The sequence below is a fragment of the Balaenoptera ricei genome, chromosome 18 (genome assembly GCF_028023285.1).
Source record: "Balaenoptera ricei isolate mBalRic1 chromosome 18, mBalRic1.hap2, whole genome shotgun sequence".
NCBI classification, from domain to species: domain Eukaryota; kingdom Metazoa; phylum Chordata; class Mammalia; order Artiodactyla; family Balaenopteridae; genus Balaenoptera; species Balaenoptera ricei.
The window spans coordinates 7,909,973-7,931,853 of NC_082656.1; the positions used below are offsets into that span (position 1 = coordinate 7,909,973).

Genomic DNA, 21,881 nt, shown 5'->3' on the forward strand with positions numbered 1-21,881 from the left:
AGTGGGGTGGTGTAGCATTTCCCCATGAAAATCTGGCCGCTCTCCATCTTGTACACTAGGATCGGGAAGCCAGTCGCTCCTTCCTCACTCCCTCCATCTCCCATCTGGCGAGGGAATTGCTGACCATGTCAGGGAAGTCCCTTCCTCTCCTTCCAGGCTGGCCGATGCAGTTTGGGGTCTACGTGACAGAGGGTTCATCAGCCTAAGCATCTCCTTATAGTTAGCTCTCAGCTCCAGCACTGGTTTTATAAATAAATTTCTTCTTTTAATTATGAACCTGCACAGTGGAAGGAAATGATTAAGCGAAGAGAAATCTGAAATCACTTCTGATCTGAGCGAAGTAAACAAGTGCCTATTTCCAAGACTGTTCTGCAAATAGAACACAGACATGACATAAAGGACACTCGTCAGATCCCCCCCTCCCCTGCGCTGTTGTTGTCCTTGATGTCTGAAGATAATTTCTTTTTTCGTTCTTTGCTTTAGTTACGAGGATCCTGACAAGTGCCTGCTTCTCTATGGTGATGATCAGGTAGGTGTGTGGAGGGCAGGAGAGGGCAGGAGGGGGCAGTCGGCACTGATTCAGGGGCCAGAAGACCATCTGCCATCCTTTCAGGGAGAAGCAAGGGGGAGGGAAGCGGGTGGGAGCATCTGTGTCTTGAAGCCGAGGTGCGAGAAGAGGAAAGAGAAGAGGAAAGAGTGCATTATGGCAAATATATAAAATACTGAGAAGTAACACGTACGGAGTGCTGGCCTCTGCCCGGTGCCGTGCCCGGTGCCTTCAATCCTGACACCACTGTCACCAGGCGATGTTCTTACTGCCCTCTGTGAGAACGGAGACAGTGAGGCAAAGAGCAGTCATGCCATTTCCCCAGTTTACATGCTGCTGGGAGGTGACAGAGCTGGGATTTGAACCCAAGCAGTCTGATCTGAACCTGCATTTAACCACTGTGCTTTACTGGTTTTTAAGTAAAACGAAAGGGATGTTCCAGGTAAATGTGTGAAGAAATGGGGCTGGGAATGAAGGAATCACTCGGAAAGCTTTAAAGTGGGAGCACAGGGGGAAACGCACGTTTGGTTTGCCTCCCATTGGGCAGGGAAGGCTCCTGTTAATCAGGGCCAAGAGGAAAGGGGCCAGGAGGGAGGAATCCTTCTCTGGATTTTGCTTCACAATTAGAAATAAGGTTTAAATGCAAATTCTGGTGGAAGAGGAGACAGAGTGATGTAAACACAACTGAAGTTGATGGTGTGATGTCCTAGAATCTTTTTGAAGAGCACATTGGAACAGGACAAAGACAAACCTTCAGGAGGGCGCCAGATCCTTGGATCAGAGAGTGGGACAGAGGAAGAAGGAAGAGGGATCGTGGCAGACACTGAAATCCACTGGTCCCAATTTCTAATTTTGCTCGGGTGTCACCCTTCTATTTTCCCTAGAGCCCTTTAAGGCAGATTTTTTAATTTGAGGAGCAGAGGGAGGGCAGATGGGCACTCCTACAGAGACCTACAGACCAGAGCCCTGCACGGAGGGAGCAGGGAATCTGCGCTCACTGCCCAACTCCAGGGGGCGCCACTCACAGACTGCGACATGAATGGTGTCCCTGGATGTGTGTCGCGCAGCGTCCAGGCCTGGAATTCGCCCCCCCAGTGGACGCTGGCACCGGGGTGGGATGGGAGAGGGAATCCCACCCCCATCCGCGCAGGGTCATTCGTGCCCCTGTGGTCTCCAGCCCCAGGCGACTGTTCAATCCGGCTCCCGGGCTCTGTCTGTCCCCCGCGCTCTAGTCCTGGGCGCCGTCCAGCCTGGTGACTGGCAGCGGTCCAGCAGAAGCCAGGGGGGCGAAGCCAGGGCCCATCCAGGCGACACTGCCTGCTCATTATAATGCAAGTTCATTGGCAAAAAATGCAAATGATTCATTTCACTTCATCCTTCTGACAGACTGTGCTGGTAGCAATAACTGGCTGCTCCCTGCACCTGTCATCGCTGCCGCACTGCTCACTTTGCGTAGAAGGCCTGCCACACTTCAGGTGTATATATAGCTACCGTCGTGAAAGCCGCCTGGGGGAAACCCGATCATTCACTGCCCCCTAGTGGACCGGACGTGAATGAGCCCCGCACACCGTGTTCCTTTGATTGAGGTTCTAAGCAAATCAGAGTTGGCGTTTTTGTTTCAGGAAGAGTTTGCGGGGTCTGCTGCTTTCATCGCTTTTGCTCGTGGCTGTGGTTCTTAATTAACAGCACTTTAATATGATAAAATGTCAATCACGGGTCGCTCTTTTGTGGAGCTAGATTTGAATGTTAAAAAGTCTCGACATTTTCAAACGGTATTGAGTCTTCATTTGATGCTCATTTTAAAAATCAAATTTTCTTTTCGCTGAAAAAAGGCTTACAGTGAAGGTAGCATTCAAGAGCTCATGTTGCCATCTAGCAAAGTTATGAGTTGTGCCTGCGAGAGAAGTAAGTTTATTTATGAAGTAGAAGTACTGACTCTGCCTGTTTTATCACCTAAGGTCACCTAACCACTCTTTGGCAGCTTTCAAGGCCTTCACAATTTGCATATTTCTTTTTTTTTTTTTTAACATCTTTATTGGAGTATAATTGCTTTACAATGGTGTGTTAGTTTCTGCTTTATAACAAAGTGAATCAGTTATACATATACATATGTTCCCATATCTCTTCCCTCTTGCATCTCCCTCCCTCCCACCCTCCCTATCCCACCCCTCTAGGTGGTCACAAAGCACCGAGCTGATCTCCCTGTGCTATGCAGCTGCTTCCCACTAGCTATCTATTTTACATTTGGTAGTGTATATATGTCCATGCCACTCTCTCACTTTGTCACATCTTACCCTTCCCCCTCCCCATATCCTCAAGCCCATATTTCTTGATGGGCACATATCCCTGGAATCGGGGACACACTCAGCATAAGGGAAGCTACACTGGCGACCTGCTGACAAAGACAAGGGAAACTTGATTCATCATCATCGTACCACAAAAGGCTGTCTCGATGAGTGACTATCCTTGGGCTTCTTTCTTTATTGCATCCGGCCCAGGATTACGCACTTAAAGATCATTTGATAATACTCATCAGTGTTGCATTCAGCATACTAAGAAATCTGTTTCTTTTTTTTAATTTTTAAAAATTGAAGTATAGTTGATTTACAATGTTGTACCAATCTCTGCTGTACAGCAAAGTGACTCAGTTATATACACATATAGGCATTCTTTTTTCATATTCTTTTCCATGATGGTTTATCACAGGATATTGAATATAGTTCCCTGTGCTATACAGTAGGACCTTGTTGTTTATCCATCCTGTGTATAATAGTTTACATCTGCTGATCCCAAACTCCCAGTCACTCCTTTCCATCCTCCACTTCAAACCCCTTGGCAACCACATGTCTGTTCTCCATGTCCATGAGTCTGAAGAAACCTGTTTCTTAAGAAGGTTAATAATCTACTTTTATACCCTTTCTAAGCTATTTGCGCATTGCAAGAACCTGAACGGATTTGTAACTATTTCAGGGTTAAGTGACATCACTGTTCTGGTCTTTTGGCATATCTACCACTAGAATATTGTAGATACAAAATAACTCCCTTTCCATAGCCTGGACTCTTGCCACAAAGACCTCAATTAATAAGGTCTAGGCCAATCATGTCCAAAGCATCCCTTGTATGTATGGATTAGCTTTTAACCTATGCATCTAGAATGATGCTAGTTATGTGCCATTCTTGGGAGAACTGAAAAAAAAAAAAAAAAAAAGTCCCTCGAATTATTTTCTGTGCTTAGTGGTACAGATGAGGAAACTGGGCAGAGATGGTTACATAAGAAGTGGTATCTGGGTGAGATTAGCATGGGGGTAGTGCTATATTTCCCCTAGGACAGCCCTGTTCATTTAATTCATTTATTTCGGGCTGACTATAGGGTAGACAGAGTCCTGATGATAGGAAACTTCTAAGAGAGAAAAATGTTGGTGAGAGAGCTTTGGTGTATCAGCATAGAGCAGAACTCAAATTTTTCCACGTCTGTGTAGATCAGAAACCGCAGTAAGTGAAGTGCTTCGGAGTTCTTCCTAAGCAAACTGTAGTTTTCCCCCAGAATGTCACAGGAAGTGCTGCTGGTGATTCATCAGGTTAAACTTTTCCTCCTTAGTCAGAAAAAAACGAAGCTGCTGTCCACTGTGAAGGCCCAGTGGGTTCTGGGCCCTGGGGATGGGGTGGGGTGCAGGGGGAGCGGGAAGCAGGCTTGTTTACTGACCGGTCAGAACATTCCAGCCGTGAGACTTGAATGGCTGCTGAAGAACATAGTGAAAACCTCAACCCATGGAAATTTTCAATCCAATAATAAAAATTAAATAGGCGTGGGGTATAACTTATCAGAGAGAAATAGGTCAGTAGAGCTGCCTTCCTGTAGGTCCTCATACCAGCCCAATGAAGGCTGCCTATTTTTTAAAGTTGGGAAAGACGCCCATTTTGCCTGACCTAGTTTAAATCAGTCAGTCAACATGTCTCATGGACCCAGAAGCCCCAGAACTGAGTGGTCATCTGGTCTACCCCTGGCCTCCTCAGCCAATATCTTTGAGGTATCATCTCTAAGGAGGTGCTGGAGTAGGACTGAATTAGGTGCTAGAGGCAAGGAGAAGGGAAAACAAATTGGGGTCGTAGGCAAAGCTAAGAATATTCTTTCAGCCACGTTGGGAATTTGACAACCTAACTAGAAGAACCAAGGCAAAATACATGGGAAATGATTTAAAAGTACACATAAAGAAGGCACGTAGAACACAACCAATATTTCTGCTTTCTGACCTTATCCTGGTGCTTCCTCCTATTAAGATCACTCGCCTCCCTGCACGTGGGAGGTGGGCGAAGTGGTACAGCAGGCGGAGGTGCACAGAGAGAGCCCCCGTCCCGACCTGGCCATCATTCAGCAGAGAAGCTGGCTTTCCATGAGGCTGCACGCGCGCCATGCTGCAGAATCCTCTCCAGCTGGTCTCCGGCCAAGCTGCCTCATTGGTGATACTGAGCAGGTTTTATGTAAGAGTTTCAAAGCTGCTGCTGTTGCTGCTGCAGCAGCAACTATAACCTGGCCTTTCATGTCTCAGTCTAGACAGATGCAGGGTTGAATAAAGGCTTCCTCCAAGCCCCGTGTCACGTTGGCCATCTGGAACGTAGCCGACCACTCATTTAGCAAATTGCTCTGTTTAAATGCAGCTGCTGTGTCTCAGTGTTTTCTGCTACCAAGACAGATCGCATGATTCCTCTGCCTTCATTTATCTAAGCCGTTCCTCTCAATCTGCCTGGGAACTTAAAAAGCCTGTTAATGCATGACAAGGCACTTGACCTGCATGATTTCAAGCCCGGAAGGAGCATTCGTCTTGTGCTGGGCCGTCCTTTCCTCAAAAGCAAGGGCACCTTGCCTGTGCTCCCTGTCTTAATGAAAGCCTCCTTTATTAAGAATCCCATTAAGCTCCACCGTGCCCAGCTGTCCAACACTGTAAATATTACCCTTTAGAAATGCACCCAGAGGCCTGGCGCAGGCAGCTGGCCTGGCAGCAAGTAGGGAGGTGACCTCAGACCTCTGTGGACAGAAAGGTGTTGCTTGACAGCTTGGTGCCTCTCTCCTTTTGGAAAGAGGGATTACAGTCATTAGCAGATAATGTCAACAAAGCCCCTGAGATGGTTTGAATAAGAGTTGGAAGCAAAATGATTTCAGACTAGCAATGAGCGCTCAGGTTTTGTTTTGTTTTCTTTTACGTTGGTTTTCTTTTTTCCAAAGGAAAAGGAAAAAGGGGAACCACCATGGCTAAGCAGTTTATTGTCAGGATGTCACTGGTCACCGCGGCCTGGTCTTGATTATCATCTGCTGTTTATCAAGCAAATAATCCTGCTGTGACCACTGGTTTCACCAACTGCTTAACTCATTTGGGGTCACAGTATCTTTAAGTCTAGAAGTCAGAAGCCAAAAAAGTGAGTGTTTATTAAATAAATATCATGTGCTCCACCCTTAGCTAGGCCCAGTGGAAAAGAAGAAAAAAAAAGTACAGTAAATGATCTTTGCCATTGAATCCTTTAGGAGACAAAAAGAAACAAATACAGAGTATTTAGCACAGGGCAGTTGGGAGGTAAGTGGGCTTTGGAGTCAGATTTCCTGGGTTCAAATCCCAGATGCAGTTTGGGGCAAATTCACCTTCTGAACCTCAGTTTTCTATCTGTAAAACTGGGTGGACATTTATTTATCTATTGGAGTTATTTTTAGTAGAGATTGAATCCATTTTGTACATTGTAAGGATTCAACAAACCCTACGAATGGTAGTTAAAGGATGCACAGTCTTGACTATAAATGCTAGAGGAATTCAGAGGGAATGAAGAACATTTTGGACTGGGAGAAACAAGGCAATCAATGGATTGGCTAGATCCTGAAGGAAATATAAACTCTGGGTAGAGGAAGAGATCTGATATGAGCAAGACATAGAGACAGGGGGCAGATTAGGAGGCAGGGCAGCTGGGGGGACCGGACCGGAGGGGAAGAGCTCCCACTTTGGGGTGTAGGGGTGGAAATGTTGAACGAATGAGGAGCCCCACTGATGGAGAATCTTGAAATCAAGCTAGAGGGTTTTTACCTAATCTAATTGGTAACAGAGAACCATCATGATTTCTTTAGCAGGAAAGTGGCAGAGGGAGAGCCGTGGGTTAGGAAGACTTACCTGGTGCCAGGGAATAGGGTCGTTAACTGGAGAAACCGGGGCTGGGAGACAGGGTCCAGGCCCCGCACTGTTCCAGGCCCGATGGATGAGGGGTTAAGTGGAGGTGGCCCCAGGGTGGATGGGGTGGAATAAGGGTGGTGCTCCTTTCCCCACAAGACAGCCCCATGCCTAGGTAAACACAGGGAGGGAGGAAGGGAGGGAGGGAGGGAGGGAGCGAGGGGGAAGGAAAGTGCAAGAAAACCGTTTTTATGGAGCACCCTTTCCGAGCCGGGCTTCCTCAGCCCTTCTCATTTTATCCAGATCCAACCATAGGTCCTCAAGACGCCAAGAGACTAGCAGGCCCTGGGGCTACGGAGCCTCTCAGAAGGGGAGCTGTGTTCCAGCCCGATGGGCTAATCGGTGTGGCTTATACATGTGGAGAATGTGACGTCCTACACATGCAGGGTCGTGTGGGAAACTGCAATCCCAGCTCGGGATTCAGGGTAGAGCTGCAGACACGGGCGCCACTAGCTTAGGGAAGACAGCTCAGCTATGATACTACAGGAGCATGAGAGAAAGAGAGACTGTGTGTTTTGGAAGAAAAGAGCAGAGGACTAAGACCCCAACCTTAGAGGCACGAGGAAGGAGCTGAGAGGGGCAAGGAACCAGAAGACGCCATGGGAGGAGGGGTGTCCAGGAGGAAAGAGCTCATTAGTAGCTGAACATCCAGGGAACTCGGGGAAGATGAGAGACTGAGACAATTGCATTTGATGTATTAGAAATGGAGCCTGTAGCGAGAAAAATGTCAGTGGAGGAACAGGGAGACAAGCCAGATTGCAGGGCTCTGAGGAGGGAACGTGGGGGAAGAAAATGACACATTGACTAGGAGAGATGTGGAAAGAGGGCAAGAGTATACCGTGATTTCTTGAAATAAAATGAGTTTCTAAATGGTACTGTAATCACAGGAAAAAGTGACAGAACCCAGTGACACTAATGTAATTCTCATTAATAGACTATGCACTGGAAAAATATTACAAAAGACACATGATGCAGAATTTTGGGTGTATGTCATAATAAGGTTAAAAAAAACCAAAAAAATAACAACACACTGAGATGCCTTTTGTATCCAGACTGAGCAAGAAAATGACATGACCTACTGTGAACTCCACAGACTGTGAACTCAGCTAAGACCATAGCTCGATCCAGCGCTAATCCACCTGAGCTCAGAGACCACGTGAAATGTAGCAAGCCCAGAGCTTATGCCACTTAAGACTTCTGTTACCTTCGGCATGCCATTCAAGCTCTTTCTGCCTCAGTCTTCTCATCTGTAAAATGGAAATAATAAAATCGCCTACCCCAGAGGATTATTGTGAAGATTTAATGAGATAAGGCATGCAAAGCAGCTCATTAGAGCAGTGCCTGGCACTTACTCAAGGAGATATTTCATCATGGGACACCATCAACAAACTAGCAGTGTTGATTTCATATGAGAGACAGCAAACTCTGCTATTCTACACGGCCTGCTGTTATGCAAGTGTTTTTCTCTGTGTCAAATGCTGTTCCAAGTGCAGGCCACTGGGAGAAATGTCCCGGAGTGATCAAGGTCCTCCAAGTGCATGGTCACATGCACTAAGGAGCTCCCTGTGACCCCGGTCTGAGCATTTGGACAGGGCAGCCTGTCCAAGCTCATGTTCCGCTCAAGGTTATGGCAGCTCCACTTGCTGGATATGAAAGCCCAGCTGTTTGGCGAGAAACGGAGACACCTGAAAACTATCCACTCCCTTTTAAATGGAAAAAGATTGCTTGTTGTTTCTGCCAAGGGAACACAAGCGTTTAGTGTGCAGGAAATAAATGGAATGTGTTGGCTTTTTACTTCTGAAGGGAATTTATTTTTCTTTTTTAAACTGTGTTGCAGGGATGTGTGAACATTCTGTTTTTGGCTTCTGTCGGTGAACTATTAAGGTAAATATTGAAGTTTAAGTCTAATTTCTAAATGAAGGGGAATAGCACTTTTTTTTAAAGCAAGGACATAATCTCTTTATGTAACTGTTGCCATGGGGTAAAAGAATAAACCCAGAAAATGCTCTTATGATAGCTTAGGGGTTGGCTTTGCTTTCTCTTCTTCTTTCTAATTTTCCCATTTCCACCCCCTGCTGTACTCATTTGCCTGCTCTGCTCTGATGTTCCCCTCTCCTGGATACCACTACGGACCTCCAAAGTTGGTACATTTATTCATTCATTCAAGAAATGTTTTCTGAGCATGGATCAGATCATTCTGCTGTGTTCAGAGGATAGAGCAGTGAAACCAAAACTAGCCACAGAAAGTCAGGATGGACATTGCAACTAAACATAAAATCTTCAGAGTATCGGGTAAAACATCATCCGCCTGTGTCAGTCAGGGTGGACACACTGCTGTAACAAACAAGCCCCTACATTCAGTGGCTTCTCACATTAGAAATGTCTTTCCTGCTCGTGTAACAGCTCACTGCCTGTACTGGGTGGGTGGCTTCCATGTGGTGATGCAGGGACCCAGGCTCCCCTTGGGCCTCGGATCCTCTGCATCCAGGTGGCATTTGAGGAAGAGATTGGGTCCTGTGGGGGATGGTTTGGGCTATGCCCGGAAGTGCTGTGGATCGCTTCTGCCCAGATTCCCAAAATCAGGCACATGCCACCCCGATTGCCATGGAGGTCAGGAAGGGTGAACAAGCACAGAGGGAGACGGGTTTGGTGAGTTGTCAGCCTGTCATTGCCAAGTAGCCTGAGAAGGAGGTACCAAGAAAACAATACACCGTATGTCTCCTGGGACATTTCTGCTGCTGGCACCGAATCCCCTGTCACCAGGGATTTCTCTCTTCCCATCACCTCTCCCTTTGCCCCTCTTTCTGCTCCTCTTTGCCACTGGCGGGCCCGCTGAGTCCATCTCCTCACAGCCTCTGGGAGAGGCCATATTTGCCTGGCTACAAACGTCACATTGGGAATGTGTCCTTCCCTCCAACCCAGCTTTTCAAATTCCACTCCCACCTTCAGCGCTCAGATCAAACCCCGCCTCTTCCACGAGGCCTCCCTGATTGCCGCACAAAGCCCTCCCTCTGCAACATCATCATCTGTCCCTGACCCAGGCCTTTCTTCTTCACCTCCTCATTGGGCGCTTTTGTAGATATGCCTCGTCTTTCCAACAGACTTAACGCCACTAGAGAGGGTAGCACCTGCCACCCAGCAGGAGCTCGAGACATGGCTTCGAGAGAGGAGAGTGAGGTGATGGGACACAGCAGCCCAAGCTCTGTCCTCCGAGGCTTGGCTGTAGCCAGATCCTACGGCTGCCCCGGTGTCCTCATCCATAACCCAAAGACAGTAATGTCTGCACCACCTTTCCTCCCAGAGGGGCTTTGAGGTTCGGATGAGGTCATTCAGGTGTATCCAGAAGGAGGGCAAGGAAGGTTAGTCACCAAGTGATCTGACCGAGAGGCAAACGTGAAGTGTCCTGGGGGGAGGGGGGGCTCAGGTGGGTCCCAGCACCTGCCAGGGAGCAACAAACCCCCATGTGTGAGTGAGACAAGGAGGTGAAGGGGTGGCCGTCTGTGGGGCTTCTTGGAAATAGGAGGTGTACTCTGAAGTCAGTGGGAAGGGGTAAGTCTGGAAGGAACACCCCTGACTTCTGGCACTGAAGTTTGCAAAGGAACAGGTTTTGCAAACAAGAGAAAGAGTTGGTAAAATCACCCTGTGGCCGCATTCAGACTCAGCTTAAACCCGCACCGGACGCCCTAAAGACGAGCACAGGTGCGCCCAGGACCCGGACTTAAGTAAACCCGGTCACTGCCCCCTGCCAGTTTTGCCTTTGCCCCAGCCTCTGGGTCCCCTCTGGGATGTCACTCAACCTAAAGGGCGGCTCCAGGCTCGGGCATGGAAGGGCCTGCTGAGTCCCATGCTGACTCAGCATCTGTGAGATGTGGGGCGGAGGGAGCTGCGGAGGAGAGAGGCCTCCCTCCGCTTGAAAACGTGGGAGCAAATACAAGCGGCAGCCCAGACTTCCAGAAAAGGCTTAAAGTTAATGCTGAGCCCAACACCACAGCTTAAATGTAAATCCCACCCTGCCTCCAATGGCCTCTTGATGAGGAGACATGGATTCCTCTGAATGGATGTAACACTGGTTGATTTTAAACTTCTGGGCTAATGAGAAAACCACAATCTCTACAGAACATTTAATTTCTGCTTAAGCAGAAGCCAAGTGGATTGAAATCCAAGCATCTTTGCTCTTTTGCTCATTTTTGGAAAATGCCGGAAAGACAGGTGCCGGACATGCCTCGTCTTCACTCTCTCCCAGCTAGTCCTAGAGATGACAAGTGCGTGCTGTGATCAGTGGAGAATCCCAGGTGTGTGGTTGAGATCCCTGGATGGGGTGAGACCTCACGGCCATGTCCACACAGGCAGCGGTCAGCAAGACCTGGCCGGCTCCCTCTTAAGGGAGGTCACACACCCCACTCCCACTCAGGAGCATGTCACAGCCCAGGTCCCTCTGAGGAGGGGCTCACACGCAGGTTCCCTCTCAGGAGGGAGGTGACACCCCAGGTCCCTCTCAGAGGGAAGGTCATACCCCACGTCCCTCTCGGGGGAGGTCACACACCAGGGCCTCTAAACCTGAGGTCCTTCTCAGGGGGAGGGTCCCACCCCAGGTCCCTTTAGGGGGAAGGCCCCACCCCAGGTCCCTCTCAGGAATGATGTCACAGCCCAGGTCCCTCTAAGGGGAGGTCACACCCCAGGTTCCACTTGGGGAGGGCATATCCCGGGTTCATCTCAGGGGGAGGTCCCACCCCAGGTCCCTTTAGGGGGAAGGTCCCACCCCAGGTTCCTCTCTGGGGGAGGTCACACTCCACGTCCCTCTCAGGGGAGGTCACACCCCAGGTTCCGCTCAGGGAGGGCATATCCCGGGTTCATCTCAGGGGGAGGTCCCACCTCAGGTCCCTCTCAGGAATGATGTCACAGCCCAGGTCCCTCTCGGGGGAAGGTCACACACCATGCCCTCAATCACTCAGGGAAGACGTCACTCCGGGTCACTGCGCTGTCACTCTTGTGACTGTGGGCCCTCAGTAGATGGCTGTCTTCGGCCTGTCACAGCGACACTGGGGACACAGGAGCATGGAGGTGAGGGCCGTCCTGGTGGAGCATTCAGAGGCCGTCTCACTTTCAGGTGTGGTGAATCCTGACACACGAGCTGCAGCGCAGGCACACAGAGATCCGCGGAGGCTCCCAGACCCAGCAAGCCCTCCACCGACACTCGGCACAGACGCCCTAGAGACACCCCCCAGGACTCCCGCGGGTAAAGGTGCAGACGCTCGTGGATGCGCCACGGTCCTCCACACCTGCAGAGGCACCTTCACGTTCACCCCGTAGACGCCCGACAGGTACTGTCAGTCACACTCACACACGCCCCGCCTTCCCCCTGTCGCCACACAGGCGCTTTGCAGGCACCCACGTCCTCCACAGGCACCTCCAGGTATACCCCAAGCCCCCTGCGACAGCGCCCCACGGGTCTCCCCCAGATTCCCACGCCGGTCTCCCGGTTTCATCCCACCGTCTCCCAGCGCAGACACTCACAGACGCCCTAGACAGCGTTCCCCGCCTCCCTGTGCCCCGCGCAGGCCCGGCCCTGTCACCTCCAGCACCGCTCACAGGCCAGGGGCACACACGGTGCCCCCCGACCCCGCGCACGTGGGCAGCCTCACACCCAGGCCCCGTGCACACGCACGCACAGAGCCGTGTCCACACCCGGACACAGCCCGGACGCCCAAGCGTGTCCGCCCCCTCCCTGCGCTGCGGCGCCATCCGCACAGACAGACTCTCAGCCAGACCTCGCAGAGACCCCCTGTCAGACACGTGGACGTGGAAGCTCACGGGCCCAACAAAGGCAGACGAGACACAGGCGCCTCACCTTCACTTCTGCCATTTGTCATTGCAAGCGCTCTCCTGGCTGTCATCTTGAAAATCACTAACAGACCTTTAAAAGCTGTTTAAAGACAACTGAGAATATGGTGCAACCCTCTCTGGTCCTGGGGAAGGGGACAGAAATCCGCTGAAATGAGATCAAATGGTGCCCGTGAGAAAGTCAGCGAGGGGACACCTCCCACCACGCCCTCCAAGAGTGGCCAGCAGAGCCCACAGACCCAGGGGTGGCTTCTGGGACACGCTGGCCCCTTTGTCCCCCAGTGGCCTTGTCAGGAAACAGTCTGTTCTGACCCCTTTCTCGCGGGAGGCTTCATCCTGCTCTCAGAGACAGCTTTTCCTCCCATACAGCCCTGAAGCTGGTCTCCGCACAATACAAAAGCAGAAGAAAAAAGAGGTGTTGCTCTAAAAAAATCCTCAAATTCTCTTAGAAAATAGGTGCTTCCAAAGAGGGGTAAATTGTGCCTGTTAGAAGGAGGAGGGCAGAGACAAGGAGATCAAAAAGAAAACCAAGAGGATGGATAAAGGGGCTAGAATGCAAGAAATAGCCCAGACCAGCTGGTGGCCATCTGGGAGCTGCAGAGAAAAGGAAGAACAAAGTTGCTGAGTTTCTAGCAAGTGGGTACAGTTTATCATGAGAGGAGATTACTGCTTTGAGGAAGTGGAAAGAAGCCAGGGCCTTTAAAAAAAAAAAAAAAATCGAGTGGTTTCCCTAAGGGTTGGATTGCAGTGAGTTTGCTTCGGTCTGAAGTCAACTAGTTAAGGACATTATCATTTGGGGGAAAGTTTGGAGGTTAGGAGGCATCCAAGGTGTAGTGATATAGAGACTTCACCTCTGGATGTCAATGTAAAAATGGACAGTGGAGAAAAGGGAAAGATATCTGGATATACCTCATACAGATGTTTTTTAAACCTCAAGTAAGACCATAAAGAAGGCCAATGGCTATAGGATAAGCAGTAAATTATTGTAACCAACTCTTTTGATTTCGGTAAAAATTTGAGGTAAATTGAATGTGTTTGCATAGGGGCTGTCTATAGACGGGAAATACATAAATTATAAAATCAGTATGTACTGTGCAATATAGAAAGACCCGCCCCACAGAGAACTGAAGGATGGCGTGTCTGAAACTAAGCTCTTTGTGTCTTTGCCATCCACCAAAAATTAGCATGTCTTCTCTCTTCCTCCGGACCCGGGGATGGCACCACTTAGCTCCCACATCCAAATAATTGGTCACCATATCCTGACAACTCTGTCCCTTTAATAACTCTAACCTGGACCCTCCTTTCTCTCCCCGTGGCCACTGCCCCATTCAACCTGTCATCATTACAGCAAACTCCTAACCGGCCTCTGCGACCCTAATATCGAATCCCTGCACAGCGACCTCCAGATTTTCATAGGGTGGTTTTGTAAAAAAAAAAGCAGATCTAATTTCTCTTCATTCAGTATTTGTTCTAGGTGCTGGGATACATTGGTGAACAAAGCAAAGATATCTGCCTGTACAGAGTTAGAGTTTAATGGGAGGAGAGAGACAATAAACATAATGTTTTGCATGATATCTTGGAAGGTGATAAATGCTGCGGAAAAGAGGAAAAAAACAAGCAGGGTACAGAGTATCAAGAGTGCCGAGTGTGTGTGTGTGTGTGCCTTTAAGTAGTGTGGCCAGGATAGGCCACAGTGAGAGGCTGGCATCTGCTCAGAGCAGGGGATGGAGTGAACTCCATGAATATCTGGGGGAAGCACATTCCCTGTAGACACAATAGCCAGAGACATGCCCTAAGGTGGAACGTACCTGGAGGGCCCTTGTACCAAGAGCAAGGGCCATGTGGCTGGAGCAGAACAGATACAGGGTGAGAATGGAAGGGGTGCAGAGAGCTAAGGGAGGTTGGTCACATGGGCCTTGTAGCAGGTGGACCCACTGCAGGGTTTTAAGCAGTGGGTGACCTGCTCTGACTTCCATACTGAACAGTCGCTCTGGTGATGATGGTGACCAGGGGTAGCAGAAGAGACTGTGAGAGACCGTGCTGTGTCTGTCCTGCTCAGAATCCTGCAGTGACTCCCCTTTGCTTTCAGATAAAATCTAAACTCTTCTGTGTGACCCACAAAACACTTCAGGATGAGGACCCTGCTTCTTTTTCCAGATTTATCTCTTCCTGGCGCTTTCACACCCCCAAGCCCTGCCATGTTCTGAAGCAGATGGGCTTCTAACAGGCATCCTCGTCTCTCATGGCGCCATGCATTTGTGTAGGTGGTTTTCCCTGCCTGAACACAGTGCCCTTGTGGGCCTTCACTAAGCATTTCTCCTCAGGGAAGCCTTTCTCTCTTCTTGGAGCCACGCATCCCCAAAGCAGTCTGTGCGTAGTTCAATGATTGGGCTTATAGCCCTGAGTCAGAATGTCCTGTCCCCAATCTGTCTCTGTCACCAGACTGGGAAATCCTAGAGGACTGAAATAGAGCTCTTATTTCTGAGTCCCTAGTAGACATGGATGAGGGATGGATGGATGGATGGATGGATGGATGCTGGCTCTTTCATCAGATCTTGAATCCTAGGGATTTCGTTTTTAGTTTAAAATTAGTTAAGCATTAGAAATGCTTAAAAACTGTCTATGAGACATTAACTTCTCCGTCATGGAGGAGATGGCTGCAGGAGTGCACTCAGGTAACTAGTTGTGAGCACGTGTACATATCAACCGCACGTGATGGCTGTGTGGCTGGAAAGTTGAATATAAGAAAAATTTGTATAAATGGCACCTAATTTGCCCATTGACCAAATATAATTTCATACATGCTTTATTTTCTTGTCAGGCTGTTTAATTAGCAGTAGCTCACGCTGTGACTTTACGTTCCTTAATACTCATCTTTCCCTGCCAGCCACTGTCAGATATGTCATTTGGCTGCAAATGATTGATCTCTGTTTGGCAGAATACTGAGGAGAACCCTTTCGGAACATGAGAGTCTTTCCACAATACATAAGCATCTCTCAGTGCCTCTTGTTTTCTGGTGTTGTCACCATCCAGTTTGGGTTAGCTTTAGGGTCTCCTTTTTTTATCTTGAGAAACGCTGGAACATGCAGACCATATGTGTTTGACCAGAAGTGGATTTCATCCCCACCTCCTGCTGTTTTAGGGAGGCCTAGGAGGCAGTTCCCTGACAACGACTAAAGACTGACTTCTTATCACCTGTAACATTTTGATGACAGAACCAGAAGATGCAAACTTTCCCCCAGGTGTCCCTTCTTCACCAAGGCCATTCCTCCACAAAGTACAGAGTAAGCTGTATGGAAAATGAAACAGAAACAAAAGCACATTTTCTCAGAGATATCTGGATATGAACATTACTCCAAGCCTGGAATAAGCATAATGTAATCAGAGTTTTAAATGAGTGGGAAAGTCCCAGGTAGGCATCTTATCTAACTGGTGACCACCCCAGTAGAAGCAGAAGCCTCTCTGCCACATACCTGAGAAGCAGACATTCCAAACTGGCTCAACCCTTCCAGGAAAAGGGAGCCCCTACCTCACAAGGCAGCCCTTAAAGATGTGGATTATTTCCAAATATTAGAACGCAGTCCCTTAGGTGATTCCAAAGAGGCGTTCCACACTTCCAGGAAACAGAGCAGGCTGAATTCCTGCATCTACTTTTATTCCCTCCTAAATAACACTCATCTAAACAACAGAAAAGGGATTTTTTTCCCCTTGAAGGCACAGCCCCACAAGGATGGGGTGAATGAGAGGAAACGGCAGCAATAAAATTTGAAAGTTGGAAAGCAGATAAACAAATGGTAAGTGACTTAGGGACTTAGGAAACCCCAAAAAACTAAATCCTTGGATCAGCTGTGGGAAAAGCTGAGTCAACATATTTCATAAAGCAGAACCCACATCCTCACCGCCCCAGGCCCAAGAACTGACAGCACTGCCTCCTAGATTGCTGACAGCCGTACTTTCCCCTTCTAGGCAGGAAACAACGACACAATGCCTTTATTCTCTTCGGAGAGAAGAGATGAAATCCATTAAATCCGAAGATGCCACTACAGAAGAAAATCCAGAGAAAAAAAGAATTCTTGGATATTAAAATTGTGATTTAAAAAATTTAACTTAATAGAATGGTTGGAAGATAATATTCTCCCAGAAAGTAGAATAAAAAGACCAAAAAATGTGAAATAAAAGAGAAAAGATAAGAAAACCATAGGACCAATCTGGGAAGTACAATATCCAAATACTAAACATACAAAAAGAGAAAAGAGAGGGAAGAAAATAATCCAATAAATAGTTTGAGAATAGTTTCCAAAACATTGAGAGCAAAGAGAAGATTCTAGAAATGTCCAGAGGAGGAAAAAGTCAGTTCACCATGCATAGGATCAGGACTCAGTAATGGATTTGGACCCCACCACGGCAGCGCTGGGAGCTAGAAAGCAGTGGATCAATGCCTTCAAAAATGTAAAGGAAAATTGTCTCCAGTGTTGAATTCTATACCCAGGTAAACTATTATTGAAATTTGGGGGTAGAATAAAGTCATTTTCAAAGATGCAAAGTTTCAAAAATGTACTTCCCATATATGTATCCTTCTCAGGAAACCACTGAAGGATTTTCTCTATAAAATGAGGGGGAAACTGAAAAAAGAAGAACCAGGATACAGGAAAACAGGAGATGCAAATGGCACCCTCAGGATAATGGTGAAGGAAGGACCTGAAGGGCAGCGGAATATATCACCCCAAAATATGCCTTTTTGCCATAAGGATTATATCAGGCTGATTATTTTTAAGAAACAGCAGACACAGGAGAAGCTCTGAAAGCCAAGTAGAAGTTACCCTTTTGTAAGAGCATTTTACATGTATAAGGGAAATCTTCATTTGTAGGGGTATCTCCTTCTCTGTACTGGGAAGGGGAGGATGGTTCTAAAACCCTAGAAATACTCATCAGGAGAAAGCAATGACTTAATGACTTAATGACTTAAACCTGCGTAATGACCTTACCCTTGTTTACTGTTCTTTGCCTGATAATCTCCCATAACTGGCTCCTCCACCCACATCTTCTTTTGTCTTTAGCTGAAGACAGTATTTAAGGTGATGACTTGGGCCATTTGGGGGATTTACTCAGTTTTTCTGTGTATCTCCCATGTATACGGAGGTATACATGTTATTAAATTTGTTTGGTTTTCTTCTGTTAATCTGCCTTTTATTGTGGTAAGGAGGGTGGGGTCTCAGCTAAGAACCTAGATGGATCTAGGAAAAATTATTTTTCCTCCCCCGTAGACCCAAGATGGCAACTGTGTACCAGGCATAGGGCAGCCAGGGTCCTTAAGAAGGCAAAACCATTGCAATGAATATCTGGTGGAGCCGAATATCTCGAGAGGAGATTGACATGGTTGGTAAATACGAATGCTAAGTACTCAGAAGTCTAAGCAAATGAAAGCCCAGAGTCAAAAGATCATACCCCCAACTGAAAAACCAAGAAGAAGCAGTGCAAACATGCTATTTAGAGACATGGAATAGATACCAAATAATCATCTAAAAGAAGGAAACGTGGAGGCCTTCGGGGATAGAAATGAACAAAGGGGTCAAGCTTCTTGCAGAACTGTTTGAGTCTTCAAGCAACTGCATATAACTTAGATAAAAATAAAAATAAATTTAAAAAAAAAGGAAAAGAAAAACAAGCAAAACTTCCAAAAAAAAATTCCAGATGATCTTCAACAATTTGAAGATGACTATTAAGTTTTCCCTTCTCCCAGGTAAACTGTTCCAGTTTTCTTAGCTGTCCTTCATCCAACCTCATTTCAAGATATCTTGTCATCCTGGCATCTCTTCTGGACAACGTCCCAAGTGCTCAGAACTGAGTACCACAAGGTATCACACAGCCCACCAATGCTTGACCCACTGGCATATTACAATACCTCCCACTTTAAAGCCATGTATTCCTCATCCTTTCCTTATAAATTGATGTTCTGAACCTAAATCCAGGGCTTTCATTCTTACTAAACTTCATTTCATTGAGTTTTTTGCATCCTTATCGTATTTGGTTAAAATAATTTTAAATACTGATAATACCATCCAGTAGATTAGCTCTGTCTCTCTCTCTCAGCTTTGGGTCGTCAATAAATTTAACAGTATTTCTGTGTATTTATCCAAGTCTTAGAGGAGATCATTGAACCAGTCACAGTGAGAACAGAGTCCTGAGTCACTAAACTTTCCCCTGGGTGGGATTCACCTGGCATCACGCACTTCGCTTTGAGTAGAGGTATTCATTCATTTGCTCGAAGATGTAATACAAGGACACTTTTGGGAGAGGAATGGAAAAGAAAAGGTACTGGTATTAATTCTAGGAATTATTCCTTCTAAAGAGTCACAGCAAGGCAATTCACAGTATCTTTCAGTTGCATCTGGGTGAAAGAGAATGAATTTGTCAGAGTTTTGCCCTATGATCGACAGCCACACACACACACATACACACACAAAATTGAGTGAAACAATTTCTCTGTGCATTTGCTAGAAGCTAGAGTCCCATGTAGCATAAGCCTTCCACAGCCATGGAGCCAGGAGGCCGTGCCCTTGTGAGGTATGGAAAGGTACCACACTTCACCCCCTCTCAGGGGACCCTGGATGGGGGCAGCAGATTTGAGGTTCCAGTTGCAATGACAGCCCCTTCCAGTCTCTGCTTCTTTGGTGATTCATGCTGGTGCTTGGATAAGTGTTAGATTACTTTTTGACAAGCTGAAAGATGAAGTTCAAGGTGAACAATTGGCTGATGACCCAAATGTACTCAAATTCAACAAGCCAGCACTATGCAGAACTGTTACCTGTATCTAATCAAACCAATTTCAGAGTAGATGAAAAACTGATAGAGGAAAGGCTATTTACATCTCCCCTGTAGACGCCTTCAAAAAAGAACAGCTTTTGTCACAAGTATCCCAGGAAATCTCTCTGTTTTATGCTTGGCGGAGATTAAAAAAACGGAGATAATATGATTCTTGTCTGAATTAAGAAAATATTGGTGGATAATACAGAAACTATCATCAGAATGAACTATAAATTACAATCAAGTCCTTATTTTAAAGACTTTGTCTCCATCAATTAATTCATGCACAAGAGACTGAATCCATGTTTTCAAGCAGTAATTCCAAGGAGTTTAAAGGTTTTTTCCTAAAGTTTTATCTCTTGAGGTATGAATGCATGTTTCAAGTCAGTTACTTTGATTACTGATTACCATCACCATCTCCTTAATCTAAGTCTGTAAACTTGGCCAGTTTTTCTCCTCTGCCCCATTTTCTGTCATGAAAATTCCTTCCCAGAGATTAAATGTATCCCAAGAAAGGTAACATAGATGATGTATAGTATTATGGAAAGGTTAATGGGAGTGGGTCAGAAAAGTTTTTCTTTGAGGGAAGTTTAAACAAGAGAAGATTAATTGACAGAAAAGGCGAGTTGAAGGATTCTCCAAGTACCACAAAGAAATATGCAGGCTGAGGAGAAGTGCTGGTTATTTGCTTTGTTGTTGGAGAACAGACATTTCATAAAGTAACAATAGCAGACTTTTTAAGCTGCTTCTCGAAAACTGCTTTTGAAAGAGAGAAGTTCCAACGACCAGTGAGATCAGATTCACTGGGGTTTTGTTATGGAAGCCAAGTGAATCTAAACCATAACATAAATCTTAAAGAGACAGTACCGCAGGCAAAATGGAGATGGTCTGGTAGTCAGGATTGGTTTCTGAAGTGCCTGTAATCTGAAAACAGACACAAAATGAGTAACAGGTCTTGGGAGTTCTGAAGTTTGGGGATTGAAATCTACTCAGTCTATAACTGTCTGACTCTTTGGCTTAGGTGAGTAGAGGATAAGGAGGCTTGGATGGAAAGTTCGAGAAAACTCAGTAGTAAAGAGCTTCTTCAGGCAAAGATGGATGAAAAGGTGTGTCCAAGACATGGGGTACCCCGACAGAAGTTCATTTGGAGAGAAAGTGAGTCCTCACATAGACTCTCCCTCACCCCTCTACAATGCGTGACAGTCCAGTAAGTGTTATAACCAAACCTAGAGGAATGCTCAGTGATTGCCAATTTAGAGGGTCTCTTATTGTTCTGATAGGGCCACTCTTTGCAAAAGATTCTCAAGAAATAACTTTTGAGTGTTTTGAAATTTACAAACTTAATACTTGAAAAGTAGTCAGAAGTAATGAAAAAATATACTGCCATGCTAGCAATTAAAAAGTGCAGAGAGAATTTTATTATGACATAACTAATAATTTAAAAACATTACCAGGGGAAAAACAAACAGTATTGGGACTGCTTTGGGAAAGCCAATGCACTTCTATAATTGCTGGCAGTATGTACAGAAACATCTTGCCTACAGGTGTCAGTGATACATAGATCACCATTCCAGGTTCATCGTCTCTAATATTTTCAAAGTCATCTCAGTGAATGCCTCCCAGCTTTAAATAGTTCCATAATTCTGTGGTTTGTTAAACTGTGAGAATATCAATTGTTGACTATTGTGTACAGTTATCCATTAAGAATGCTTCAAAGGGGACTTCCCTGGTGGCACAGTGGTTAAGAATCCGTCTGTCAATGCAGGGGACATGGGTTTGAGCCCTGGTCCAGGAAGATCCCACGTGCCACGGAGCAACTAAGCCAGTGCACCACAACTACTGAGCCTGCGCTCTAGAGCCCATGAGCCACAACTACTGAGCCCACGTGCCACAACCACTGAAGCCCGTGTGCCTAGAGCCCGTGCTCCGCAGCAAGAGAAGCCACTGCAATGAGAAGTCCGCCCACCACAATGAAGAGTAGCCCCTGCTTGCCGCAACTAAAGAAAGCCCGTGCGCAGCAACGAAAACCCAATGCAGCCAAAAATAAATAAATTAAAAAATAAAAAAAAGAGAGAATACTAATATGCCTATCTCATAAGGTTATGTTAAGGAGTAAATGAGTTAATATGTATAAAGTGCTTGGACAGTGCTTGACACATAAGAAGTTGATAAATGTTTGCTATTACAGTAACATAAAAAATGACTAACAGGATAAAGGAGTTTATCTTTCTTTCATTAACAAAAATATCAAGATATAGGTGATTGCTGCATTGGTTTAGCTTATCAATGGTGTCATCAAGAGCCTTCAATCTCCATCATGTCACTTCACCATCTTTAGCAGGCTGGCTTTTTGTCTTTCAGCCCATGGCCTCATGGTCTCATAATGGCTGCTGTAGCTCCAAATATCTCACATGTCAACTGTGTTTAAAATCAGAATGAACAATGCCATCCAGAGGAGAGGGAAAAGTGAGAAAGAAAAATGA

At 46.6% G+C, this 21,881-nt stretch overlaps 1 long non-coding RNA gene across 3 annotated transcripts; it reads left to right on the top strand.

Annotated features, from left to right (window-relative positions):
• Positions 1–396: 396 nt before the first annotated feature.
• Positions 397–21,504, top strand: LOC132352577 (uncharacterized). 3 transcript variants are annotated; one of them, XR_009498789.1, is made up of 6 exons: positions 397–529; positions 8,591–8,637; positions 11,861–12,074; positions 18,335–18,449; positions 20,420–20,605; positions 21,164–21,504. It is a non-coding gene; the product is annotated as an uncharacterized LOC132352577 (long non-coding RNA). The 3 variants fall into 3 exon arrangements; XR_009498791.1 differs by having other exon boundaries at positions 20,420–20,553; XR_009498790.1 differs by lacking the exon at positions 18,335–18,449.
• Positions 21,505–21,881: the final 377 nt, after the last annotated feature.